Consider the following 20,262-nt stretch of genomic DNA (forward strand, 5'->3'; position numbering starts at 1 on the left):
GTTCCACATTTATTGTTTTTATTTATTTATTTTATTTTGAACTTAAGAAATAAAACAAGTATTTCCATAATATAGTAGAGTAGAAAAATGATGTTCGAGAGGAGGGCAGAGCCAAGATGACTCACCTGAGCTCTCCCCCAAATTTCTTCAAATACCTCTAAAAAGTGACTCTGAACAAATCCTAGAGTGGCAGAACCCACAAAGAGACAAGAGTGAGGCAGATTCCCATCTCAAGACAATCTGGAAGGTCAACAGGAAAGGGCTGTTGCACCAGCCTGAGAGAGGAGTGTCCAGCATGCAGGGCACAGAGGAAGACAGGGCCTAAGCAAAGATGCTACAGGGGACTGAATTACTAGCAGCAGTGGCTAGTTCCAGTCTTCTCAGCCCACTGATGCCACAGACAACCTAGAAGGTCAGCGGGAGGGGTCTTTCAGAACTGGGTGAGAGAGAAATGTGGTCCAGGACAGGGCTGCAGGGTGTGCCAGTGCAACCCTGTCACCAACAAACCAGGAACAGACATTGGGAGTGACTGAATCAGCAGCAGTTGTGGCTACAGTAGTGGCAGCACTGCTCCTGGAACTATTAGACCACAAACTGAATGTTTGAAAGTCACCTATTTCAACTTCTGGGAGCAAAAATGGCAGAGTAAGCAGTAAGTCACTCTCATTCTCCCTTCTTGACCTCAAAAAACCCAGAGAATATTGCCCCAGGAAAAATCCTAAACTAGTAGAGTCAGTAGAAAGACTAGATACAGAATTCTTTTAGCTAGTGAGGCTGGGGATTAATAGGAAAGATCCCTTTTGCTGTGGCTAACAGGACCAATACAGGAAGGGAGGCAACCCAGCAAACCAGTAGCAAGCCCCACCTCAGCAAGCCAGTAACAAAACCCCTAGCCCCCAGCACAAGAAGCCTGGAACAGTGTCCCCTATGCCCCAGAAGCAGAGATCAACTTTAAAAGCCAGGAAAAAAAGGCAAACAAGAAGCAACATAGAAAAATAATGACCATAGAAAACTATCAGATCAAAACACAAATTCAGTAAAGGATAACATTGTATATCCACATCTGAAAACTCAGAGGGGAATATGAACTGGTCTCAAGCCCAAAAAGTCTTCTTGGAAGAGCTGAAGAAGGATTTTAAAAGGCAAATAAAGGAAGTAGAAGAAATATTTAAAAATTCATTTTTGAAAATGGAAAAAAAGTATACTGAAGAAAACAGCTCCATAAAAATTAAAATGGGCCAAATGAAAAAGGAGGTACAAAAGCTAACTGAAGAAAACAATTCATTAAAAATTAGAATTGGGCAATTGGAAGCTAATGACTCTATGAGACATCAAGAATCAGTCAGAAAAAAAATTTTTAAATGAAAAAAATAGAAGAAAATGTAAAATTCCTCATTGGAAAAATAACTGACCTGGAAAATAGATACAGGAGAGATAACTTAAGAATTATTGGTCTACCTGAAAGCCATGATAAAAAAAGAGCCTGGACAGCATCTTTCAGGAGATCATCAAAGAAAACTGCCCTGAGGCCCTAGAACCAAAGAGTAAAATAGTCATCAAAAGAATCCAGCAATCACCCAAATTGAGATCCCAAATTGAAAATGCCAAGGAATACTATAGTCAAATTATAGAATTATCAGGTCAAAAAGAAAATCCTGCAAGCAGTCAGAAAGAAACAACTCAAATATCATGGAACCACAGTCAGGATTATGCAGGACCTTGAAGCTTCCACATTAAAAGATCAGAGGACTTGGAATATGATATCCCATAAGGCAAAGAAGCTTAGATTACAACCAATGACCAACTACCCAGCAAAACTGACCATAATCTTTCAGGTGAGGAGATAGACATTCAATGAAATAAAGGACTTCCAGACTTTCCTGATGAAAAGACCAGAGCTCAATGGAAAATTTGATTTTCAAATACAAGACTCAAGAGAGGCATAAAAAGGTAAACAGGAAAGGGAAAACATGTTACTCAATAAGGGTAAACTGTTTACATCCCTACATAGTAAGATAATGCTTATAAATCTTGAGATTTATTATGACATTTAGAAGGGAAATACATCAACAGAGGGGATGGTTTAAGTTGACTTTAATGTGATGATAAAAAAACTAATGAAGTGGTGAAAAGGAACTATAATGGGCAAAGAGGAAAGGAGGAAGCAGAAAAGGGTAAATTACATCACATGAAGAGGCACAAAGCCATATTGCAGTAGAGGGAGAAAAGGGAGGGAGATGAGCATTGTTTGAACTTTACTCTCATCAGATTTGGCTCAAGGAGGGAATAGCATACTCAGTTAGGTGTAGAAATTTAACTTGCCATATAGGCAGTAGGAGGGGAAAGGGGAAAGTAAAGGGAAGGGGGGATAGAAGGGAGCAGAGAAGTAGTAAGAGAAAGGGAAAGAAAAGGGAGAGAGCTGATAGAAGGGAGGACAGATTGAGGGAGGTGGTGGTCAAAAGTAAAACTCTAGTGAAGAGAGAAAGGGAGAAAGAAAAGCATAAGTGGGGGAAGGGGGAATAGATGGAGACAAAGACACAGATAGTAATCATAACTGTGAATGTGAATGGGATGAACTCTTACATAAAACGGAAGTGTATAGCAGATCGGATTAAAAACCATAATCCTACAATACATTTTTTAAAGAACATATTTGAAACAGAGGGATACACACAGGGTAAATATAAAAGGCTGAAGTAGAATATATTATGCTTCAGCTGAAGTAAAAAAAAAAAGCAGGGGTAGAAATCCTGACCTCAGACAAAGGAAAAGCAAAAATAGATCTTATTAAAAGAGATAAGGAAGGAAACTACATCCTGTTAAAAGGCACCATAGACAATGAAGTAATATCATTACTACACATACATGCACCAAGTGGTATGGCACCAGAGGAGAAGTTAAGTGAGTTACAGGAAGGAATAGACAGTAAAACTATACTAGTGGGGGACCTCAACCTGCCCCTCTCTGAACTAGATAAATAGAAACACAAAATAAACAAGAAAGAAGTTAAGGAGGTGAATAGAATTTTAGAAAAGTTAGATATGGTAGACCTCTGAAGAAAATTGAATGGGGATAGAAAGGAATATACTTTTTTCTCAGTAGTCCATGGCACATACACAAAAAATGACTATGTACTTGGGCATAAAAACTTCACAATCCAATGCATAAAGGCAGAAATATTAAATGCATTCTTTTCAGACCATGATGCAGTAAACATTATATGTAATAAAGGGCCATGGAAAGATAGACTAAAAATTAATTGGAAACTAAATAGTCTAATCCTAAAAAATGAATGGGTCAAACAACAAATCATAGAAACAATCAATAACTTCATTCAAGAAAATGACAATAATGAGACAACATACCAAACTTATGGGATGCAGTGAAAGCAATTCTTAAGGGAAGTTTTATATATCTAAATGCTTACATGAATAAAATAGAGAAAGAGAAGATCAATGAATTGGGCATGCAACTAAAAAAAAACTAGAAAAAGAACAAATAAAAATCCCCAACTACCTACCAAATTAGAAATACTGAAAACCAAAGGAGTGATTAATAAAATTGAAATTAAGAAAATTATTGAACTAATAAACAAAACTAAGAGCTGGTTTTATGAAAAAACCACAAAACAGACAAACTTTTGGTTAATTTAATATAAAAAAAGAAAGAAGAAAACCAAATTACAAATATCAAAAATGAAAAGGGTAAATTCACCACCAATGAAGAGGAATTTAAAACAATAATTAGGAACTATTTTGCCCAACTGTATGGCAATAAATTTGATAATATTAGTGAAATGGATGAATATTTATAAAAATAGAAATTGCCCAAATTAATGGAAGAGGAAGTAAAATACTTAAATAACCCCATTTCAGAAAAAGAAATTTAACAAGCCATCAATGAACTCCCTAGGAAAAAATCTCCAGGGCCAGATGGATTTACAAGTGAATTCTATCAAACAGTTAAAGAACAATTAATTCCAATACTATATAGACTTTTGGGGAAAATAGGTGAAGAAGGAGTCTTACCAAATTCTTTTTATGATACAAATATGGTGCTGATACCTAAACTGGGAAAAGTCAAAACAGAGAAAGAAAATTATAGACCAATTTCCCTAATGAATACCGATGCAAAAATTGTGAATAAAATATTAGCAAATAGATTACAGCAACTTATCACAAGACTGATACACTAGATCAGGTAGGATTTATACCAGGAATGCAATGCTGGTTTAATATTAGGAAAACTATCAGTATAATTGATCATATCAACAACAAAACTAACAAAAACCACATGATTATCTCAATAGAAGCAGAAAAAGCTTACAAAATACAACACCCATTCTTATTGAAAATACTAGTGAGCATAGGAATAAATGGAGTCTTCCTTAAAATGATAAGTAGCATCTATCTAAAACCTTAAGCAAGCATTATATGTGATGTGGATAAACTAGAAGCATTTCCAGTAAGATCAGCGATGAAACAAGGATGCCCATTATCATCACTGTTGTTCGATATGTAACTAGAAACATTAGCTTTAGTAATAAGAGAAGAAAAAGAAATGGAAGATATTAGAATAGGCAAAAAAGAAACAAAGCTCACTCTTTGCAGATGGTATGATGATATACTTAGAGAATCCTGGAGAATCAAGTAAAAAACTACTTGAAATAATAAACAACATTAGCAAAGTTGCAGGCTATAAAATAAACTCACATAAGTCATCGGCATTTCTATATATTACCAACAAACCCAACAGCAAGAGATAGAAGTAGAAATTCCATTTAAAGTTACTGTAGAAATTATAAAATATTTAGGAGTCTACCTGCCAAAACAAGCCCAGGAAATATATGAACACAATTACAAAACACTTTTCACACAATTGGAAAAACATCAGTTGCTCATAGGTAGTCCAAGCTAAAAAATAAAAATGACAATTCTACCTAAGCTAATTTACTTATTCAGTGCCATACCAATCAAACTACCAAAAATTATTTTATAGAGCTAGAAAAAATAATAACAAGATTCATCTGGAAGAACAAAAGGTCCAGAACATCAAGGGAACTAATGAAAAGAAGTGCTAGGGAAGGTGGCCTAGCCATACCAGATCTTAAATTGTATTATAAAGCAGCAATCATCAAAACTACTTGGTACTAGCTAAGAAATAGAGTGGTGGATCAGTGAAATAGTTTAGGTACACAAGACACAGTAGTCAATGACTGCTTTTTGATAAACCCAAAGACCCCAGCTTCTGGAATAAGAATTCACCATTTGACAAAAACTGCTGGGAAAACTGGAAACGAGTATGGCAGAAACTAGGCATAGATCAAAATCTTACACCCTATACCAAAATTAAGTCACAAGAAGCACACAATTTAGATATAAAGACTGATACTATAAGCAAACTGGGAAAGCAAGGAATAGTTTACCTGCCAGATTTATGGAGAACAGAAGAATTTACGACCAAACAGGAGATAGAGAACATTATGAAATGCAAAATGGATAATTTTGATTACATTAAAGTGAAAAGTTTTTGCACAAACAAAGCCAATGCATCTAAGATTAGGAGGGAAGCAGAAAACGGGGAAAGAATTTTTACAACCAGTGTCTCTGATAAGGGCTTCATTTCTAAAATACATAGAGAATGTATTGAGTTGAATTTATAAGAATATAAGTCATTCCCCAATTGATAAATGGTCAAAGGATATGAGCAGGCAGTTTTCAGATGAAGAAACTGAAGTTATCTATAGCATATGAAAAAAATGTTCTAAATCAACATTGATTAGAGAAATGCAAATCAAAACCTCTCTGAGGTACCACATCACATCTATAAAATTGACCAACATGACAGAACAGGAAAATGATAAGTGTTGGACAAGATGTGGGAAAATTGGAACACTAATGCATTGTTGGTGCAGGTGTGAACTGATCCAAACATTTTGGAAAGCAATTTGGAACTATGCTCAAAGGACTATAAAAATGTGCATAGCCTTTCACCCAGCAACAGCACTGCTAGGGCTGTATCCCAAAGAGATCATACAAATGGGAAAAGGACCCACATATACAAAAATATTTATAGCAGCTTTTTCTGTGGTGGCCAAGAATTGGAAATTGGGAGAATGTCCATCTATTGGGGAATGGCTGAACAAGTTGTGGTATATAAATGTGATGGAATACTATTGTGCTATAAGAAATGATGAACAGGCTGACTTCAGAAAAATCTGGAAAGACTTGTATGTTCTGATGCTGAGTGAAGTGAGCAGAACCAAGAGAACCTTGTACACAATAACAGCCATGTTGTGCGATGACTAATATTGATAAACTTAACCCTACCCAGCAATATAAAGATCTCAGACATCTCCAAACACCTCATGATGGAAAATGCTATCCATATTCAGAGAAAGAACTATGGAGTTTGAATGCAGATCTAACCATAATATTGCTCTTTTTTTTCTTCTGTTTTGTTTTGATTCTTCTTTCTTGTGGTTCCTCCTATTGGTTCTAATTCTTCTTTACAACATGACTAATGTGAAGATATGTTTAATAGGAATGTATATGTAGAGGTTATTTCAGATTGCATGCTGTCTAGGGGAGGGAAGCAGGGAGGAAGGGGGAGAAAATTTAAAACTCAAAATCTTATGGAAGTGAATGTTGAAAACTAAAAAATAAATTAACATTTAAAAAAGAATTTAAGCTACTTGAGGGCAGAGTTCATCTTGTTTGCTTGTATTTGTATCTCTGGCACTTAAGTGGTTAAAAACATTTTATGCCTCAAGAAAAAAAGAAAGAAAAGGATGAAACACATGAAACTACAAAATCTATTATGTACAACTTGCTATCCCATTTAAATGTATAAGAAAGTTATCGTGTAACTTTCTTTTTTTCTTTTTTTCTTTCCTTCTCCCTCCACCCTAAAGATGGTTACCATTAGGCACACATGTGTGTGTATGTATATATGTATACATGTATGTATGAATGTAAAATCATTTTATAAACGCTTCTACTTACCAGTTTTTTTTTTCTCTGGGTGCAGATAGTGTTTTCCTTCATAGGTCCTTTGTAGTTAATTTGAGTATTTATAATAGTCAAAGCTGTTCTTAAATCTATGTTGCTGTTACTGTATACAATAAATTTTAAGATCTTCACAGTCTGGTTCCAGATCACTTTTCTGGACTTATCTCCCATTATTCCCCTTAACACATTCTCCCTTCTGGTCCAACTTCCTAACTCTGTGCTCAGTACTTTTTCTCCTACTTCCTATAGTTGTAATAGCCTATCCATTCTCTTTCCTCACCTTTAGCTCTTAAAATCTTTAGTTCCTTTCAAACCTCAACTTAGATTTCAGATCCTACAAGAAACCTTTGCTGACCCTAGATAACATATAGTATAAGTGGCACAGGGCTGACTTCAAGGCCACCTCAAACAAGCCAAAGGGCCTTTGAGGTTCAAGCCAATAAGTACCGTTCCCAGATGAAATTCTCAAAAGAGTCTTCACTTCAACATACCCAGTAAGGGTCACTTAGCCTTTGTTTGAGGACTTCTAGTGTGTTTTGCAAAATTCTACCACGCAAAACATAAGCAGCAGCGAATTTATTAATGGCTTAGAATGAGAAAATAGTTATCAATACAGTCAATGGCCTCTGTATTGAGAGACTTTGCAGAATTTTGCAAAACACATTAAAGGTCTTCAAGGAAAATTTGAATGACCATTTGTTGGGTACATTTTTTTTTTGGTGAGGCAATTGTAATTAAGTGACTTGCCTAGGGTCACACAGCTAGTAACTGTCAAATGTCTGGTTTAAGACCAAATTTGAACTCAAGTCCCCCTGACTCCAGGCCTGGTGCTCTATCCACTGCACCATCTAGCTGCCCCTGTTGGGTATATTTTAATGAAGTTTTTTGTTTGTTTACTTTGTTTTTTGTTTTTTAATTTAGGCATGGGCTAAATTAGGTGGTCTCTGAAGTCACCTCCAACTCTAAAAGTCAATGATGATGTGATTCTGAAAGGAATTTCCTCTCCTCCAGTATGATCATTTGTTTGCTTAAGCCTTTCCTTTCTCTTATGTCTTGGAGTTGGAGTCAGGATCTTAGGCTAGATCCATGTGTAGATAGAATCTCAGAGAATCAGTGAAATCCTGTATGACATCAAAAGGTAAATGGGCTTATAACTAAGCTGCCTTGACACACCACTCCCATGCCCCCTGATTTTTCAAAGATCACAGACAATTGCTCATTGATTACATCCATGAATTTATTCAGTAGTTTGTGATGTAACTCGTCTCAGCCTGGTGACTTGAACTACTTGTTGGCAAACTTGTTGGCTCTCTTATCTTCTCCCCAGTTATCTTGGGTTTTTAACTCCTTATTAATCATTTTTGTCCTATCCATTTCAATCAGAAGACCATTCTCCTTGTTAGATAAAACAGAAGCTAACCAAGTCAATGTTCTTCCTTCTTTTCATCATCTGTTATCAAACCATCCACCTTGAACTGTGTTCCTGTCACTTCTTTAATCATCAGCGTAGCTTTAAAGTCCTTTTTATTGTTCTTAGGATCTATGAGCAGCTTTCGCTTCTTCTAAACTTTAGTTTTCTTTACTCAGTTTTCCCAGGACTGTGTGGTTCTTGTATTCAGTCTCAGTTACCTGTCTTTGCTCCCACTTTCTACTCTTTTTAAAATATTATTTAATCAATTCCTTTTGGGAGTTGGGCCCAGGAAGCTCTCAAGAATGAAATTCTGAAAATACAACAGCAAACAATCCCAGTGAGAAGCAAAGGAGGAACTATTTTTAAAACTAATTTCATCCCTGCCTCCTTCTTCCTTCAAGATTTGGCTTAAATGCTACTTTCAGCAAGAGGCCTTTCCCAGTCCCTCCTGTCTACTCTGTAGCTAATATGTGAACTTTTTTATTTGCATATTGTCTCCCCTATTAGAATGTGAGCTCCTTGAAGGCAGCAACTATTTTTGCCTTTGTGTTTAGCATGGCACTTGGCACACAATAAGCATTTATAAATGCTTGTTGACTGACAAACTGATTATCAATGCATATGAAAATTATAGAAAGAGCAGGAGATTAAGTTAAAGCCATGGAACCAGGGATTTCCTTTCTCCACAGTAGTCTGGAAACTCCATCCCTATTGTTCTGTGTTGTACACTTATACATCTTCCCAGATTTCTGTACTGTTAGGTTTGACCTCAGGGAGGCTTGACCTATCTATTTTCCTAGGAAAGTAAAATCGTCTACGTAGAGTTTCCATTAGTGAGTGTGTGTGTATGTATATATGTATGTATGTGTATATATATATATAATACAATATGTATATAGGTATATATAAACACATATGTAATGTTACATATTATATGTATATATCTAAAATAAAGAAGATGGATGACTAGCCTGGTGTATTACAGTTATAAAACCAAATGATTGCAACATTATTTAGCCCACATTTTTTTAATTCTTGCTGATAAGGGTATTGTGATATACTAATCATCTTATTTAAAATGCTTGGTTTTGCATATCTTTTTTAATGAGCCAATCATTCTTTCTTCCCTTTCTAAACACTTATAAAATATGTTTACTAATCAATCCTGTAATTTGGTAGGGATCAATGTTAGACTCATGGTTCCACAGATTCCAAAATCGATCTTTCTTTCTTTTTTGAAAATTAGAACATCATTTTCCTGTCTTTAATTTTCTGGCATCTCTCCCAAGGCAGAATAGGATAATAGATTGACTACTGGGACTTAGAAGGCAGAGTCACAAAATCTAACCTCTGGTCCTAGCTCTGCTGCTAAATGGCTGTGCAACTTGAGACAAGCCTCTCTTAGCCATTAGGTTTGTCACCTGAAAAATAAGACAATTGGACTGGATGATATTTCTCAAATCTTGTTTGCCGCCTCCCTTCTGCCCCCACCCCTAAGAGGATATGCAGAGGACTATATTGGTGGTGGGAGGCAGGAGTTATGCTTTCACATAAGGAGAATCTACAGCCAATCAATACATTAAACATGAAAACTGGCCACCACCAATGTGAGAATTCAAGTTCTGGGTCTAGAGTCAGGAAGATCTGAGTTCAAATCTGACTGTGACCCTAGGCAAGTCACTTAACCTCTGTTTACCTCAGTTTCCTCATTGGTAAAATGGGAATAATAATAGCGGCTATCTCCCTGGCTTGTTGTAAGGAACAAATGAGATAATAATGTTAAAGCACTTAGCACAGTACTTGGCACATAAGAAGTGTTATATAAATGTTAGCTATTGTTGTTATTTTAATTATGTATATTGTTATAAGAGTTACAAGAGTTAGCTAAGCTAAGTCTTAACTTCTCTGACTTTTTTCAAGACTCAGTTCAAACCCCACCTTCTGCAGAAGGTCTTTCTTGATCTCTTTACTTCTAGTTATTTCTCTTTTGAGATTACCTTCCATATCCTCTGTATATAGCTTGTACAGACCTAGTAATTATCCTGTTGATTCCTTCATTAGAATGTATGCTTCTAGAGGTTAGGGACAGTTTCTGCTCCCATTCCCTTTTTTGTATCCTAGATCTTTGGCACAGTACCTGGCACATAACATATATTCAATAAATGCTGTTGATGACTGTCTTACTGGAATTTTCATTTTTGTTCATTTTTCAGGGGAGGAAACTGAGGTCCATTGGGGTCCTTGGGTTCTTTGCCTAAGGTCATCCACTTGGCAGAGATGAATCTGAACCCAGATCCTCAAATAACCCTGAAGGACTAAGAAAGAGATTATGGCTGGAGGATTGATTGCCCAGGAAGGTCTTTGCCACTATTGTTGTGGCTGCTCCTGCTCAGTCTGCTCTAGATGGGGCAAAGTATTGTCTCTGCTGCACCAGCTTTTGATGGAAGCTGAAGACATTCTATTCAGAGACCTCAGTGAGGAGCAGCAAGGATTCGCAGTCCCTGGGACCCTTGTTGAGTTGTTGGTCATTTGTATGTCATGGAGTCATAATGTGTGAGGAACCTGGCTATATCACCATGCTTAGATCCAAGCAGTGCCAAGGATGTTAGCAGCTTGAATGAGATCTCCACTTGTGATTTAATGAGATACATGAAAATACTCCTACCGGGGCAGCTGGACTGGAGTGAAGAAGAATTAAATTCATATCCTAGTTCAGGTACTTAATAGCTGTCTGACTATGGGCAAATTACACAGCCTCAGTTTCCATAGCTGGAAAATGAGAAAAATAGCATCTACCTCAAAAGGTTTTACAAGGACCAAAATGAGACAATAATGTAAAAATCTTTGTACTCTTAAAGTTATGTAAATATGACCTTTTATTATTATGATATGTCTATAAAGCTGGACCATTAGGACAAGTAGTGATAATAAATACTCCTAAGTATTTCATCTAAGTATCTAATGAAACTTTAAAAGAAATTTACCCACAGATGAAATGAAATTGTGCAAAAATACCATGAAATATCTCCACATTGACCATGGCAAGAAAATTAAAGGAAACTTTGTATATGAAAGTGACTCAGTCCATTTGAGAAATCATGAAATGACAGCTAGATTGGATCTCATGTTTTGGGTTTTTTTTTCTGTTGATTCAGTCATTTCAGTTGTATCCAACTCCTCGTGACCCCATTTGGGGTTTTCTTGGCAAAGATTTTGGAATGGTTTGTTATTTCCTTCTCCAGCTCATTTTACAGATGAGGAAGCTGAGGTAAACAGGGTTAAGTGACTTGCCCATGATCACACAACTAGTAAGTGTCTGAGGTCAGATTTGAACTCACAAAGATGTCTTCCTGACTCCAGGCCTGCGCTCTATCTACTGTACCACACTCTATCCACTAGAGACTAGAATGTTTAGATCAGAGCAGCCTGGGATGGGAGGAGGGAACAGATTTCAGTTTGCATTTTATAGATAAAAATAAAATTAGAAAGAAGGTAAATAAAACAGGAAAAATCAATGTGACAAATTTTAAAATATGTCCTGGAAAGTACATTTGATACTTGTTTGGCTTAATATAACACATCTGCACTTCTAATTCAAAATTTTAACTCCAAAGTTCTGTCAATTGCTGTTCCACTGTCTTTTATCAAAGTATCCCCAGTTAGCGGTTACTTTTGGCTGCTATTCATACAGTTGAACACTAGATGGCAGAATGTGATGGAAAATGGAGTCAGACTCCCTTTTGAAACTTCATTAATTCTAACTGGTTGAGGGGAAGCCTGGTTTGAACTAGTGAAAAGTCAAAGTCGTGGAATATTTTTAAAGAAATGCAATTCTATTATAGTTTATCCGATTCAATTTATCAGCTATGATACAACAGCTCAGACTTGACTGCCTGATTTCATTCATTCATTAATTCAAACTGTTGCCTAGGAGAAAAGGCCTCGGGTGATCTATTCTCATGAATAGATTAGATTGATTTTTAATGAGCAAAACAATCGTGTGAAGGCAAATAGCTATTTCTAAAGTGCTTGAGAGTACTGGGAAATGTTGTTTACATCATTAATTTACATTATCTATTTGGTAGCCTTTGGTACCTAAATGTAAATTTCTTCTCAGTTTTTGCTCCAAAAATGCCAAAGGAATGGAGGTTTTTTTAATCATCTCTTATGTACCTGATAAATACTAATCCATCTGCTTCCTTCTCTCATAGTTACAGATAGATCAAGTTGAATGAGACTTTGGGGCCATCCAGCCCAAGTAATCCCTCATTTAACAGATTTTCAACCTCAGGGTGACATATGTCTATCCTAAAAGGATGTTAAATGACTTGCCCAAAAGCATATAAGTAGTATCAGAGGAGGAATTTAAATTCAAATCCTCTGGAGAGTAAGTGTCCTTTCCCTGGTAAATATTCTGCCTCCGGCTAAACCATTTTACACATATGAGAATTTGTCCTGCTTTAAAAACAAAGTAGAGTGTACCTGTTCTTTCCCATTGATACTGAAAGTTTCTTCTCTTTTTGATAAGAATATGTAAACCAAATAGGTAAATATGTAAGTCAAAAGACAGTCTCATATAAATATGATACATGCTATTTATGGTCTCACTTACCTTATGGTTTTCTTGAATGGATTGGTTATAAAATTACCTCCTTGGAGTCCCAAAATAAGCAAAATATTAATATCACCTCCTGAAATCAAAGCACTAAAATTAATGGAAAAAGTACTGGACATGGAGTCAGGAAGACCTGAGTTCAAATTCTGCCCCAGACCCTTACCAGTTGTGTGACCCAGGGCAAGCCACTTAATCTCTCAATTTCCCTTTCCTTATCTGGAAAGTGGGAATTAAAAATAGCATCAATCTCTCTTGCTTGTTGTGAGGATCAAATGAGATCAAATATATAAAACTCTCTGTAAATTTTAAAATGCCATATAAAAGCTAACTGTTACTGCTATTTTTGCGGGTCTATAGAAGTCTTAAACAGTTTCAAAAACCTAAGGATGATATTTGTCAATTTTATTTATAACACCCTCTGAGGAAACATTCTGTTTCCTTTTTAGTATCTTTAAACAAGGGAATGTTTTATCTAAATTTATTGTAGAGAACAATTAAGTAGTTAGAAAAAGGTTGTTTTCTTCTGCTGAAACTTTCAAGAGAAGCAGCCTAGTATGAAGGCAAGGAGATCAATTAGGACACTATTGCAATAGTCCAGGAAAGAAGTGATGAGGGTCAGAATGAGAATCAGAGTGGTGATCTTATGAGTAAAGAAAACTGATACTGTGGGTGCAGAATCAATGAGACTTGGAGGTTTTTGTCTTTTATTCCCCCAAAGTGCTTAGCACAGAGCCTGGACTATTGTAAGCATTCAGTGAAAGAGTTTTGATTGATTGTTGAATCAGACGTGGGAAGAGAAGGACAGGGAAATGTGAACTTGGGTGACTAGAAAGATAGTGGTGCCCACAACAGTCAGAGAGAGGGGAAGAGCTAACAAATTTTGTTTGGGACATTAGAAAGTTTTTCTACCATTTCTACATATAAAAATCTGTTACTGAACAACTACTTCAAGTGCTCCTAGTATGGTCCTTTGGGACCAAGTAGGATAAGTCTATTCTCTCAACCATATCAAAGCCCTTCAAATATTTGAAGACATCTATCACATCCCAAAGATCTTTTTTTTTTACTCCATGTTGAACATCCCTACCCTTTCATGACATTGTCTCTGGTTCCTTCACCATCTTGGTTATCCCCCTCTTCTTCCTAAAACATGGAGTCTAGAACTGATCCCAATCCTCTAGATGTTGTCTAAGCAGGGCTCAGTATAAAGAATACATTATTTCATTGTTCTCTTCTTGACAGACTCTTTTGATACAACCCAAAGACCATGTTAGATTTTTTGGCTGCCATGATATACCATTTCACCATCCAGTCACAGAAAGATTTTATTTTTCCCCCTTTTAGTTCACATAGTTCCAGGGTATTCTTCAAGCCTTTAAGAAAAATCTAACCTAAAATGATTTTTGGCCTTAGAGTTGGATCAAAAAAAGACAAAGCCAACCCTCTCTGAAGTGTTTTCCTTTCATCTCTTTGTTTTTTCCTAGTCTACATTGCATAAATCAGCCATCTTCCTTCCATGCCAATCATGTCATTAGATAATGGTTGTACTGCCTGCTGAGCTGTGACAGCAAACAAACATGAAGAATATAAATTTGTTTCACAAATATTAACTCCTGAGTGTCCTCTTCTCTGAAACTGTCACATATATTATTATTAGGGAGACTCTTGAGTCAGGGTTGGGAGAAATGGTGCAAAGCAGGAAGATATTTGACATAAACACTGGCCAAGTAACTTGTTCAAGGTTACCAAGTCAATAACAGCTCAAAATAGAACTCAGAACTCCTGACACATGATCCAGCACTCTCCTTAGTCAATACTATTTCCACTCACTTTGATCATTTAACAAAGAGAATCATGACTAGATGGGGTGAGAGATGTGTGTAAAGTACATTTGCTATCCTTTACCAAATGACATCATTGGATCCAGGAATAGGAATGAAAGATTTCTGAAACCTGATGTCAGCTTCTTTCCACAGTTTTTCTCTCCTTTCATCAGCTTGAGGTGAGATAGGCATTGTCTATCTTCACTCTTGAATCTGGAAGCCAGAAGACCCCAAACAGACCCTTATCTTTCTTCTCTCCCCTTTCTCCAACTCTGCCTTGAACTTCCTGCATGCATGGGGCATTAATTAATTGATTAATTAATCCACTAATTAGAAAGAGTTTCATACCAATGGACTTTAGGACTTGAGTTCCATTCCTCCCCTGGTCTGAAACTCTTTTCAGTTCCTTCCAAAAATCACCTGGGGCAAGTTCAAAACCTGTAACTATACAGTATATACACAAATATCAGCACTTTGAAACTACAAAGGTGATTTTCCTGGAATCCTAGATAACCAAACTTCAGTACCACTGAAACTGAAAGAAAGCAAAAAGCACATTAACAAGGCATAACACTCTACAGAGCATCACCTGGGAGGATACTACAGTGACAACATGCCCAACTACATAAGGATATAACACATGCATATTTCAAAAGAACATTCATATCCATAATACACAGCAAACAATCAAAAGAAATAAATGCAACTGACAATGTTAAGCTAGCTAGCTACAACAATAATACTACCAATAGGCCTATATATAAAATATAGCTGAACTATAAGGATTAGCATATATACAAAACAATGAACAAACAGACATTACTATAATATGAACTTAACACAAAACAGATAAATGAACATCAAAAACATATAAAATGAGACTTTCATGTAATTACATGTTTTCTGTTGAACATTGAAATTTCTGTATGTTTTAGTATGATTGTTTCTTATTTTGTTGTTATAAGCGCTTGTTAAGAGTAAATACTAGGTCACTCCCAAACCAACTAGATTGTCCTAGCTACAAAGAAAGCCCATTTCCTCATATTTGGCTCTGTCATGAGAAGGAAAAAATGAACAGTATCTATTTGATAATAACCTATCCTATGATTGACATTTATTCATTTAGTCTTTAACTTTCCCTTTAGGTTTAACAACCCCTACTCCTTATATCCTTCCTCTTACTATCTTTTTTCCTTTCCTTTCCTAAATTTAGCTATTATTCCTTTACTTGTCTTCAGAAAATCAGTTTTATTCTGGTTCTACACAATATTCTAATTAGGACCTGAACAATGAGAAGCATTGTGTGAAGATGATTTCTTCTCTCTTGCTTGCTTCAGATAATATTCAAGTCAATTCAATGTAACAGTAGGGGTACTATGAAGCAAACCCTGGACCTAGTCAGCTATTCTGGCTGTCAATTAAGCATTCATCCATGAAATGATGGATACAAAGCCAGCATAGAATCTTGAAAGGCCCGATCCACACTGGTTGTGTGACCCTGGGCAAGTCATATTACTTCTCACTGACCAGGAGATTCTCTGAGACTCTCAATTTCAGAGAATGTATTATCCTGCATTGGTAGAAAGCTCTTCTTATTCAGTAGTTTCTTATACTCATGACATCACAGATTTCTTATAATTTCATTGGTAACCCTATTCCCCCAATTATTATATGCTCTACCCAACTCCAGTGGGTGATCTTGGGTAACTGTCAAATTTTCTCTTTCTGAGTTTCTGGTGCTTCTATGGCAATACTATTCTTGTTATTCTGGGGTGGTTGGTGTTGATTTACTCAATCAGATAATAGCTCAACTCCTATTCCAATTAAGCACCTCCCCCCCACACTTTCCCTGTGGTGTTTCACTGGATCTCATATACAAAGACATAAATAGATTTAGGTGGTCAATTATAACATTATAATTGACCAAAAAATGAATACTTCAATGCATTCCTGTCTTGTCAACTTTTTCAATCCAAACAAAGTCAGAAACACTGGAGCACTCCAGATCACTTCCTCCTCCTCTTCCTCATTCCCTGTAAGAGCTATGAAGCAGCTACCTTGTGGTTTTTCCACTCACAGTAAATTTTCCCAAAGGGTCAGTGTCTATCTATTATAGGTGACTAAGGAACTCAATAAATTTTGTTGCTCTCTCTCTTGAACATCTTCAGATTCTGCTCTGTTAGCTGTTTGGATCAGGCTCCGATTCTTTCATCTGGTCCAGTCTGTGCTGCTTAATCCCATACTCCTTTTCCTGTGTTCTAATTTGGATGTACTTCTTTCACACTGGCAAGTGAGGGGGAAAAGATTTCTTCAAAACACAGATGTTGTAGATCTCTCTGCCACGTGTAAACGAGAAAAAGAAAGTAAACTCCTTGAGGACAGAGACTGTCTTACTTTTGAATTTGACCCGCCAATGCCTAGCATAGTGCCTAGAACATAATAGGTCCTTAATAAATGCTTGTTACTTAGTTGATTGATTGAATGCACAGGGTTCCCCTAGCCTAGCACCATTCCTCAAAGTAACTCCATAGTCAGTTCAGGTTTCCTTTAAATTTTTTTTTTAAATGCTCACTCTTCAGCTCCTTTTCTTATGACCGTTGCTGTGAACCATTATGGGTGAAGACCATGTGATTTCTCCCACTCTCCCAGGTGGGTGTCATCAAAAAATATTTATTGAGCATATCCAATGTGCTGGGTGCTACAATATAACCCAATTCTAAAATCATTTTGGAATAATACCCTGACAGTGAGACATCACATTTACATAGGACTTGAGAGTTTACAAAGATTTTTCCAAAAAGGGCCCCTGAGAGGTGGAAGTTTTATGCCCTTTACACCATGCTCAGTTTGGAAGGTGTTCAACTCACTAGTGGGAGGAGTGGAAGACAAGTACAAGTAGCTCCAGTCCTAATGAAGCCAAAGCTAAAAGGAAGCTCAGTTGTGGATGTGTCTGGTGACAAAAGGAAAGTCCAATGCTGTAAAGATCAATACTGCATAGGAACCTGGAATATAAGCTTTATGAACCAAGGTAAGCTGGATGTGGTCAAACAGGAGATGGAAAGATTAAATATCGACATCTTGGCTGTCAGTGAACTTAAATGGATAGGAAAGGGTGGATTTAATCCAGGTGATCATTACATACACTACTGTGGGCAAGAATCCCTTAGAAGAAATGCAGTAGTCCTCGTGGTCAATAAAAGGGTGAGAAAAGCAGTACTGGGGTATAATTTCAAAAATGACAGAATGATATCTGTTAAAATCCAAGGCGTACAATTCAACATCTCAGTAATACAAGTCTATGATCCAATCACCAATGCTGAAGAGGCCAAAGTTGATCAGTTCTATGAAGACTTAAAATATCTTCTAGAAATAATACCAAAAAAAGATGTCACATTTATCATAGGGGAAGAGAATGCTAAAGTAGGAAATCAAAAGACATTAGGATAACAGCAAGTCTGGCCTTGGAGTACAAAATGAAACAGAGCAGAGACTAATAAGATTTTTGTCAGGATAACTCATTGGTCATAGCAAACACTCTTTTTCAACAACCCAAAAGGTGACTCCACACATGGATATTACTAGATGGTCAATATCAAAATCAGATTAATTATGTACTTTGGAGCCAAAGGCAGAGAAGCTCTTATACAGTCAGTTAAAACAAGACCTAGAATAGACTATGGCTCAGATCATGAACTTCTTATTGCAAAATTCAGGCTTAAATTGAAAAAAGTAGAGAACACCATCAGACCATGTAGATATGACCTAAATAAATATCCCTTATGAATATAAGGTGGAAATGATGAATAGACTTAATGGATTAGATCTGGTAGATAGAGTGCCTGAAGAACTGTGGACAGAGGTCTCCAATATTGTACAATGGATAGCAACAAAAAAATTTCAAAAAAAAAAGAAGAGAAAAAAGCAAAATGGCTGTCTGATGAGGCTTTACAAATAACTGAAGAGAGAAGGAAAGCAAAAGGCAAAGGAGAAAGGGAAAGATATACCCAACTGAATGCAAAATTCTGGAGAATAGCAAGGAGAGATAAGAAGGTTTTCTTAACTGAGCAATGCATAGAAATAGAAGAAAACAATAAAATGGAAAAGACAAGAGATCTCTTTAAGAAAATTAGAGATATCAAGAGAACATTTCATGCAAAATGGGCATGATAAAAAAGGTAGGGATTTAACAGAAGCAGAAGAAATTAAGAAGAGGTGACAAGAATATAAAAAAAAATAATTTTATAAGAAAGATACCCATGATGTCATGGTCACTGACCTAAATCCAGACAACATGTAGAATGAAATCAAGTAGGCCTTAGGAAGTGGAGGTGATGGAATTCCAGCTAAGCTATTCAAAACCTAAAAGATGATTCTGCTTAAGTGCTGTACTCAATATGCCAGCAAATTTGGAAAACTCAGCAGTGGCCTCTAGATTGGAAAAGATCAGTTTACATCCCAATTTCAATGAATGCTCAAATTACCAAAAAATTACACTCATTTCACACAACACCAAGGTTATGCTTAAGATTCTTCAGCAATATGTGAACTGAGAATTACCAGAATTGCAGGCTTGATTTTGAAGAGGCAGAGGAACTACAGACCAAATCAGCAAAATTTGATGCATTATGGAGAAAGCAAGAGGGTTCCAGGAAAAAAAAATCTATTTCTGCTTCATTGACTGCACTAAAGCTTTTGACTGTAGGGATCACAACAAAATATGGCAAAATATGGCAAAGAGATGGTAGGTATCAGATAACTTACTTGTCTCTTGAGGAACTGCATGCAGACCAAGAAACAATAGTTAGAACCAAACAGGGAATAATTGATTGGTTTAATATTGAAAAGGGAGCACAACAAGGCTGTATATTGTCACATATGCAGAGTACATCATGAGAAATGCCTGGCCAGATGAATCAAAAGCCAGAATTAAGATTGCCAGCCAGGGAAAGCAGTGACTTGCTTGAGCTCTCCCCCAAACCCCTCCAAATACCTATAAAAATGGCTCTAAACAAATTCTAAAGTAGCAGAACCCACAAAAAGACAGAGTAAAACAAATATACAACCCAAGACAACCTGGATGGTTGATCAGAAAGGTACATCACGCCAGGCAGGGAGAGGAGCAGAGCTCAGCATGGGCACATAGGCCACAGCGACCCTGGAGCAGGCCTCAGAAGACTGAATCAAGGGCAGCTGTGGCAGTTTCCAGACTTCTCAACCCATGAATGCCAAAGACAACTTAGAAGGTCAGTGGAAAAAGTCTGTGACTGCGGTGAGAGAAGGAGCTAGGTTTGAGCCGCAAGTCCTAAACAGGGGACACGGCTGCCTTGTGAGGTTCTGGCCCACAGACTGAGGGGGAATCTAGTGGTTGATCAGAAGGGGATTGCAGGGATCTCTTTGCCAGTG

The sequence above is a fragment of the Vombatus ursinus genome, unplaced genomic scaffold (genome assembly GCF_900497805.2).
Source record: "Vombatus ursinus unplaced genomic scaffold, bare-nosed wombat genome assembly UNPS02008961.1, whole genome shotgun sequence".
NCBI lineage: Eukaryota > Metazoa > Chordata > Mammalia > Diprotodontia > Vombatidae > Vombatus > Vombatus ursinus.